Here is an 8,579-nt window from a genome sequence, read left to right as displayed (position 1 = left end):
AGGCTACATAAAAATAAGTAAAAATACAATTAATCTATCTGTATAAAACGGAAAGTAACTTCCACTTCTGGGAGCATAGATGTATCTTTCCCTATTCTTCCCACTAAGTAGAACTAAAACCTCTGCTTTTAATATATAAGGCAAACATCATGCTGTACATGACATCCCCGTGACTTATTTTATAACTGTTAGTTTGTACTTTTGACCCCCTTCATCTATTTCACCCACCTAGGATATGCCTGGAGTATTGGTGACCCCAGCCAACAAAACAACACCCAGTGGCCTCCACCTGCTGGTACTTAGAGGTTGTTACAGAATTTTCTCTTCACCACTCAATCGTATCTACTTACATTAGCCATCAGCAAAAGAAGAAATATCTTTTTCCGGAGACCAAGAGATATTTCACACAGTATAGTTTTGACGGCTTCAGTTTCTTCATTCAGCTCATCCAGTCGCTAAACACCTAGAAGCCAGGATTGTACCCGAATGGGGAGACAGCGGTAGAAGTTAAGAATGAAGCTCAGATTCAAGGGATTCTTCAGGCTTGTCAGCTGGAGGGACATGACCTCCTCCTGCCTGAGAAGAGCTTAAAAATTGACATGACAACTGAAAACATAGCAGCTCCTGTTCATCAGGAAAACAGCAGTCCTCACGCCTATCCCTCACCTCTAGGTTATAGAGGTTTCCCAAAATCTGTAACTCTGTAAATAACGTGCCATGTCATGGTATTCCTGGCAACTGACCTCTTCGGAATGGAGATATGATCAACAGATGTCAGGGTCTATTACAACAGCTGCCCCAGAGGCACCTCTGAAATATTTTTGGTGGGCAGTGGTGGATGAATGCGATTAACAACTTGGTGGAGGCTGCCAAGAGGTGTAGACATGAAGCAACGTGGCTTACGGGGCCGTCTCCCTTCTCTGTCACTGGAAACACAATCAGCCAGAACTCATCAGAATGGTTTGCAAGTCTGTCCACAATTGGTGGGTCGCGGGGCAGGGAGGCTTATCTTCACTTCCGCAGGATGGATGGGGCTGGGGCTTCTCACGCAGCTGCCCGACGGGTCCCGTGGAGGCAGCAGACAGAGATGGCAGAGGCCACTGCGGACACCGCCGTCCAGGTCCTGGACTGTACCGGTAATCTCTGCCGGGCCACGCTTCCTCCGGCCCAGTAGCCAGCGGCATCTGCTGGGGCAAAAAAAGCGGGGCTGCGGCTTCTTCCCCGGGGAGCCGTATTCCACACGTTCCCCCACGGACTGAGCGCGCACCACGTGGCTGGATCCGCTGGAAGCTCTTCCGGTGCAAAGTTACTGCTCTGCGCCTCGCTCTGGTAACAGGACCCACCTGGGATCGATTTTCCCGTCAAACCGCATCACGCCGGAGCGCCACGGTGGAGCTGCCTCCGTGTGGAAACTGCTTTTCAAGCGCACAAATAGCACCGCCTTTCATGGTTCCTTCTTCCTTGAGTTGAGGCCTGGGGATCTCTTCTTCCCTCGCCAGGAGGACGTTGGAGTCCCAGAGCGGCTGGTCTTCCATCTCAAAAATTGTCACATTCTAACAGGTGTGAGGTGCTATCTCATTGTGGCTTTCATTTGCATTTCCTTGATGATGAGTGATATTGAGCATCTTTTCATGTGTCTGTTGGTCACCTGTATGTCTTCTTTGGAGAAATGTTTGTACATGTCTTCTGCCCATCTTTTCACTGAATTAGTGTTTTGGATGTCGAGTTGTAAAAGTTCTTTATATATTTTGGATAGTAACTGTGTATCAGCTATGTAATTTGCAAATATCCTCTCCCATTCAGTGGTTCCTTTAGTTTTGTTGGTTGTATCCTGTGCTGTGCAGAAGCTTTTTATTTACATGTAATCCCAATAGTTTAATTTTGTTTTTGTTTCCCTGGGCTCAGGAGACATATCTAGAAAGATGTTGCTACGTCCAATGTCTGAGGGATTACTGCCTATGCTCTCCACTAAAACTTTTATGGTTTCAAGCCTTACATTTGGGTCCTTAATCCATTTTAAGTTTATTTTTGTGTATGGCATAAGAAAGTGGTAGTTAAGCACACTGGAATTAAAAATTAAATAAATAGATAGATATATAAGTATATTTATCAACAAGTAGTTCTTCATAGACTGAAACTTAAAAAAAAAAAAAAATCTCACCATGGCAGTTCAAGTGCAGGTTGCTGAGGTCAGCTTATATAGCATGGTGTACATCATGGTCACTATAGTCAATAATACTGTATTGCATTTTTTTTATTTTTTTTAACGTTTATTTATTTTTGAGACAGAGAGAGATACAGCATGAACGGGGGAGGGGCAGAGAGAGAGGGAGACACAGAATCGGAAGCAGGCTCCAGGCTCTGAGCCATCAGCCCAGAGCCTGACGCGGGGCTCGAACTCGTGGACCGCGAGATCGTGACCTGAGCTGAAGTCGAACGCTTAACAGACTGAGCCACCCAGGCGCCCCTGTATTGCATATTTTAAAGTTGCCAAGACAGTGGATCTTAAAAGTCCTTACAAGAAAAAAAATGTTTTGCTACTATGTATGCTGACAGATGTTCACTAGACTTACTGCTGTCATTTCACAATATATGTAGAATCGTCATGTTGTATACCCGAAACTAACATAATGTTATATAACTCAAATTTATAAATTAAAAAAAAAACAAATATCAGAAGACCTGAAAAGTGGAGAGCCATCTAGGGATGTTGGGACCCGCTGAAGGATATGCTGGTGAGCTTTCTGTGTTTTCTCTTTGCTTTATGTACACCAGACTTAAAGCTGAAGAAGCCAGCAACATAGAAACACCCATGGACACAGAGAAAAAAAGCCCCAAACAAACGCCTCCTCTCCCTAGTCAAAGAACCAGGAAAGGGACAGCCTAGCAAGACAGAGAACCTGTAGGCAATAACTGCTCTATTCTAGCAAACACCCCAGAAAAACTATGGCCCAGCCCATGCCAGCAAAAACTAAGTGAACAGGCTAGACTTCTACCCCACCACCACCACAATCCCACCACCCTCTCCACCACCACATGAGGCTATAACAAAGAACTCCAAACCACTAATGTGAAAGACAGTAGTGTGGGAAGCCAGGACTTTCATCTCCACCACACGGTAATGAAGTCCTCCCTGGGTTCAGTGGAGACAAGGTGGGGAACCTAGATTTCCCCTTCAACCTGGCAGTAACAGAGTGCTCTTTCTTTCCATTGTGGTGGTGTAAGAGGAACCCTTGGGGAGATTCAGGACCTTCACACCAATCAATCAGCAGTAATGAGGCTACAGGGAGATCACATGAGGAGCAGCTGAGGTATCCATGCCCCTCTCTGCCAGGGGAGTATCACTGATGGCCTAGTAAGGAGACAGAACTCCCAATCCTGCCCAGCAGTAACTAAAACTCCCACCCTTGGGTGTCAACAAAGGCCAGGTAGAGAACCTGGACTTCTACACCTACCTGGTAGTAATGAGGCAGGGCCCTCCCTTACTCTGCCACAGAGGTATCAGAGGAAGCCAAACAGAATAAAAGGTTTAAATAAAATCCAGAATCACATAATACCCAAAATGTCCAGGTTTTATTTGAAAAATCACTTATCAGACCAAAAATCATGAAGATCTAAAGCTGAATTAAAAAGATAGTTATTTGAGGGACACCTGTGTGGCTCAGTCAGTTCAATGTGCAACTTTAGCTCAGGTCATGATCTTGCAGTTCACGAGTTCGAGCCCCACATCAGGCTCTGTGCTGATACCTCAGAGCCTGGAGCCTGCTTCAGCTTCTGTGTCTCCCTCCTTCTCTGCCACTCCCCTGCTCATGCTCTGTCTCTCTCTCTCTCTCTCTCTCTCAAAAATAAACATTTTTTTAAAAAGATAGTTATTTGAAAAGACAGAGATGATAGTAATGTTAGTATTATCTAATAAAGATTTTAAAGCAGCTGTGATATAAAATGCATGTGCAAAATTATAAGCACATTTGAAACAAATGAAAAAATAAAAAGTCTCAGTAAAAAAACATAGTATAAGCAAAGAAGGTAGGAAGAAGAGCCAATGGAAATTTTAAAACTCAAAAAAAATTTTTTTAATTAAATAAAAACCTCACTGGATTGGATCAATAGCAGAATGGATGGACAAATAAAAAGTAGAATAAAATAAGTAGAAACTAACGAATCTAAACAATAGGAAAAAAATCAACCAAAAATATCAACAGAACTTTAGATACTGATTCTGCAAAATCTCTTCTAATAAGAATGCATACAATAGAAAGGAAAAGGATATTTTCCAATTCATTTATGAGGCCGGTATTAGCCTGATACCAAAACTACAGACAGTACTAAAATAGAAATCTGTAGGCCAAGATCCCTAATGAACATAGATGCAAAATCCTTAAAACAAAATATTTTAATAAAATCCTTAAAATAAAAATAAAATATCAGCAACTAGAATTAAACAGTATATAAAGAGAATTTTAAGCTATGACCAAATGGAGCCTTACAAATTCCCAGAAGAAAAATCCCAGGATTGTATTAATAGATGCAGAAAAGATATTTGACAAAATTCAATACTCATTTACTTAAAAAAACTCTCAGGAAAAAAAAAAAACAAGAATAAAGAACCTAATAAAGAACATCTTTTAAAAATCTATAATTGTTTTTTTGTTTTTAATATGAACTTTATTGTCAAATTGGTTTCCATACAATACCCAGTGCTCATCCCAACAGGTGAAAAAATTTAAAACAAAAAAACTTCTATCAGTTGATATTATATTTATGGTGAAAGACTGATGCTTTCCCCTGAAGATTACGAATAAGATAAGGGTATCCACTTTGACCATTTTTGTTCTATGTTCTACTAGAAGGTGTAGCCAGTGCAATAATGCAAGAAAATGAAATAAAAGCATACAGATCAGAAAGGAGGGTATAAAAGGGTCCCTATGCAGAGGACGGATTGTCTACATAGAAAATCCGAAGGTGCTTCCTTCCGCAGCACATTTACTAAAATTAGAAAGAAGATCCCAAGAAATTAAAAAAAAAAAAACCTTGGGGCGCCTGGGTGGCTCAGTCGGTTGAGCGTCCGACTTCGGCTCAGGTCATGATCTCGCGGTCCGTGAGTTCGAGCCCCACGTCGGGCTCTGTGCTGACGGCTCAGAGCCTGGAGCCTGTTTCAGATTCTATGTCTCCCTCTTCCTCTGACCCTCCCCTGTTCATGCTCTCTTTCTCTCTCTGTCTCAAAAATAAATAAATGTTAAAAAAAAAAAACCTCCTAATACTAATAAGTGAATTCAGTAAGGTTGTAGGATACAAGAGAAACAGAAATATCAACTCTATTTCTATACACTAGCAATAAATACATGTGGACACCAAAATTAAAAATATATCATTAAAAATTGCACAAAAATATGTGTAAATCTAACACCACATGTACAGGACTTGTACTACAAACTGTAGAACATTAACAAAGATTTTAATAAAAGAAGAGCCACAGCACATTCGTGGATTAATAGATTCAGCATAGGAAAGCTGTCAGTTCCCCCCAAATTGATACACAGGTTTAACATAATTTCTACCAAAATCCCTGCAAGATGTTTTATAGATGTAGACAAGGTTATTCTAGAGTTTATATGGAAAGGCAAGGGAACAATAAAAATTCACCAAGGGCACTCCTGGGCATCTATCTCAGAGAAATGAAGATTTATGTTTTAAAAAAACTGTTCACAAATATTCAGAGCAATTTTATTTGTATAAATTAAAACTGAAAATGATCCAGTTATTACGTGTTGGGCAAATGGTTAAACAACTGTAGTACATCCCTACCATGGAATACTACTGAACAATTAAAAGGAATGAACTATTGGTACATGCAACAGTCCAGATGAATTTCCAGAGAATTATGCTGAGGGAAAAAAACAAAATCAAACAAACAATCCCAAAATGAAGCAGATCCATTTTTAAAACATGCTTGAAATGACAAAACTGTAAAGTGGAGAACAATCTAGAAGTTTCTAGGGCTAAGAAGGGATTGAGAGCCAGAGGGAAGCTGGTGTGACTACAACATAACTGATCCTTTTTGTGATGGAAATATTTTTTTAGTGTTTATTTATTTTGAGAGACAGAGAGGGAGGAAGAGAGAGAGAGAGCATGCGCGAGTAAGAGAGAATCCCATGCAGACTCCAGACTATCAGCACAGAGCAGGACATAGGGCTCCATCTCACCACTGTGAGATCTTGACCTGAGCTGAAGTCAAGGGTCAGATGGACACTTAACAGACTGAGCCAGGCAGGTGCCCCTCATGATGGAAATATTTTATATCTTGACTATATCAATGTTAACATTCTGGTTATAATGTTGTACTATAGTTTTTTGAGATGTCGCCACTTGGGGAATTTGGGTAAAGGGTACATAGGATCTCTCTTTGATACTACTGAAAGGGTATGTGAATCTCAGACTATCTCAGGATAATCCTGATATTTTTACAGAAAGAAAAACAATGGAATGATCAGTACAGTTTCTGAATGATGGTAATCTTGTGTGGAGAGTCAGGGAATAGAAGAAGGGAAAACCATTTAGTTAGTTGTAGGATTTTATCAAGGTCCTTGCTCATATTTAGGGTGGTGAGTTTGCAGGGTTTATCACATGATTAATGATAACTAAGTCAATAATTAAAAGCAAAAGTTAAAAAATGAAACACAATAGTTTTAAATTCTGTCTCAGTCTTACATTCTCAATAAAATGTGGTGGCTAGACAATGCTATAAATACATACACCAAACTCATTTATTTTCCTCTCAGGTTGAGAGAATGGCTACATTCCCTGGACCCCTTGTGGCCAGGTGGGACTATGTGACTGAGTTCTGGCTGGTGGCATTGGCCAAAAGTGAAGTATACCACATTCAGAACTGGCTGCTGAACATCCTTCACAATCTGTCACTATCTTTCTCCTCCATCCCTATGGCTATGGTGACAGAGCTGCACAAGGTAAGAAGCCTGAATCCAGTAGTATACTGGTTGGAGAACCACCCTAGAGAGCCTCCTGACTACAAACATCTGCATTGGATACTGCAGGAACTAGAAAGAAACCTGGACCGGTTTAAGCCACTGTGATTTGCAATGTTTATTTATTATTACACTACAGTCTAGCCTACTCTGACTAATACAGATGCTTAAAAAGAGCCCCAATAAGTGATGAGAACTCACAGCAATGAAAACTAGCACTGGCACTCAATTGCCCAAATCTGGAGAAATGGCCACTATTTGTAAAGCCCTTAGAATTGGATTGAGAAATATAACTGGTGATCCATGAATGTGTTGGCACTGGGTTGCAGAAAACCTGATGGCCGAAAAGAAGGTAGAAAGATGCTTTGCCCCTCCCCACTGTCTGCCCTGGCTCAGAAATGCAAAGACACTGCCAACCAAACAATGGGGCAACCACTCCTCTACTACAGTGAAGCTTCCAACAAATGCTGGCTCCCTCCTCTTCCACTTCTAGCCCATCCTCACCAGATTCATTGTAAGTAAAAGGACAGTATAGGTGTATCTAAAACTCCCTGTAACCTTCCCAAAGTCTTCATTCATCCTTATTCATCTGCTCTGAATATGGGGTCTATCATTTCTGTCTATATTTTTATACTCTTACTATGTGTGTATTTGTCCCAAATATATAATAGCGTGGGATACTTTAAAAGATTTACTTCAATATTAGTCTAGCCTATGAATCCTTCTGCAACTTGCATTTTCATTTAGTACCATGTTTTCTATATTTATTCAAAATGATACAACAGTTTGTTCGTGTTAACTGCTACATATATTCAATATGCCACAATTTTTTGTCCATTCCTCTATTAATATGTTGCATATACATTTTGGCTATTAGAAGTTTTACTCCAAAGAGCATTTTTGTGTGTCTCATTATACATATTTCTAAGCATTCTCTCGGGCATCTATGTAAGAGTATAGAAATCTATGACTATATTAGATGTATTCAAGTTACTGTAGTATATACCAATTTATGTTGCCATCAGCAGGGTATGGGTTTCTATTTCCCTTCATATTCAATAATACTTAATATTTTTAGGCTTCCAATGAGTATGAAATGCTCACTTTGAGTAATCTCATTTTTAAATCTTAAGTTTCCTGATTATCAGTGAACTTCAGCATTTTTTCATATGCTTATTGGCCACTCAGGTTGTAATTCTGTTCATCACTTGTTCATATCTCCTGTCCATTTTCCAACTACGCTTTCTTTTTTCTTACTGATTTATAGAAATTTTCTGCATGGGGCCCGGGGTGGCTCAGTTGGTTGAGTGTCTGACTTCAGCTCAGGTTGTGATCTCACTGTTGCTGAGTTCTAGCCCTGCGTCGTCGGGCTCTCTCTGCTGTCAGCATGGAGCCCGCTTCAGACCCTCTGTCCCCTTCTCTCTCTGCACCTCCCCCACTCTCTCTCTCTCTCTCTCTCAAAAATAAATAGCATTTAAAAAATTCTTCTGCATATTCAAAGTATTAATTCTTACTTAGTTATATGCTTTGAAAATAATTTCTCACAGTCTATGGCTTCTCTGTTCACCTCACTTATGAAATCTTCTGCCATGTAAG

The 8,579-nt window shown here is 40.3% G+C and overlaps 1 pseudogene; it reads left to right on the top strand.

Annotated features, from left to right (window-relative positions):
- The first annotated feature begins 235 nt into the window (after window positions 1–235).
- LOC132684238 (methionine aminopeptidase 1D, mitochondrial pseudogene) lies at window positions 236–1,259 on the top strand (annotated as a pseudogene).
- The last annotated feature ends 7,320 nt before the right edge of the window (window positions 1,260–8,579 follow it).

Source organism: Panthera onca, chromosome C2, assembly GCF_046562875.1.
Source record: "Panthera onca isolate mPanOnc1 chromosome C2, mPanOnc1 haplotype 2, whole genome shotgun sequence".
Lineage (NCBI taxonomy): Eukaryota > Metazoa > Chordata > Mammalia > Carnivora > Felidae > Panthera > Panthera onca.
Note: the sequence above shows the minus strand (reverse complement) of the source record. Positions and strands in the feature narration are given on the sequence as shown.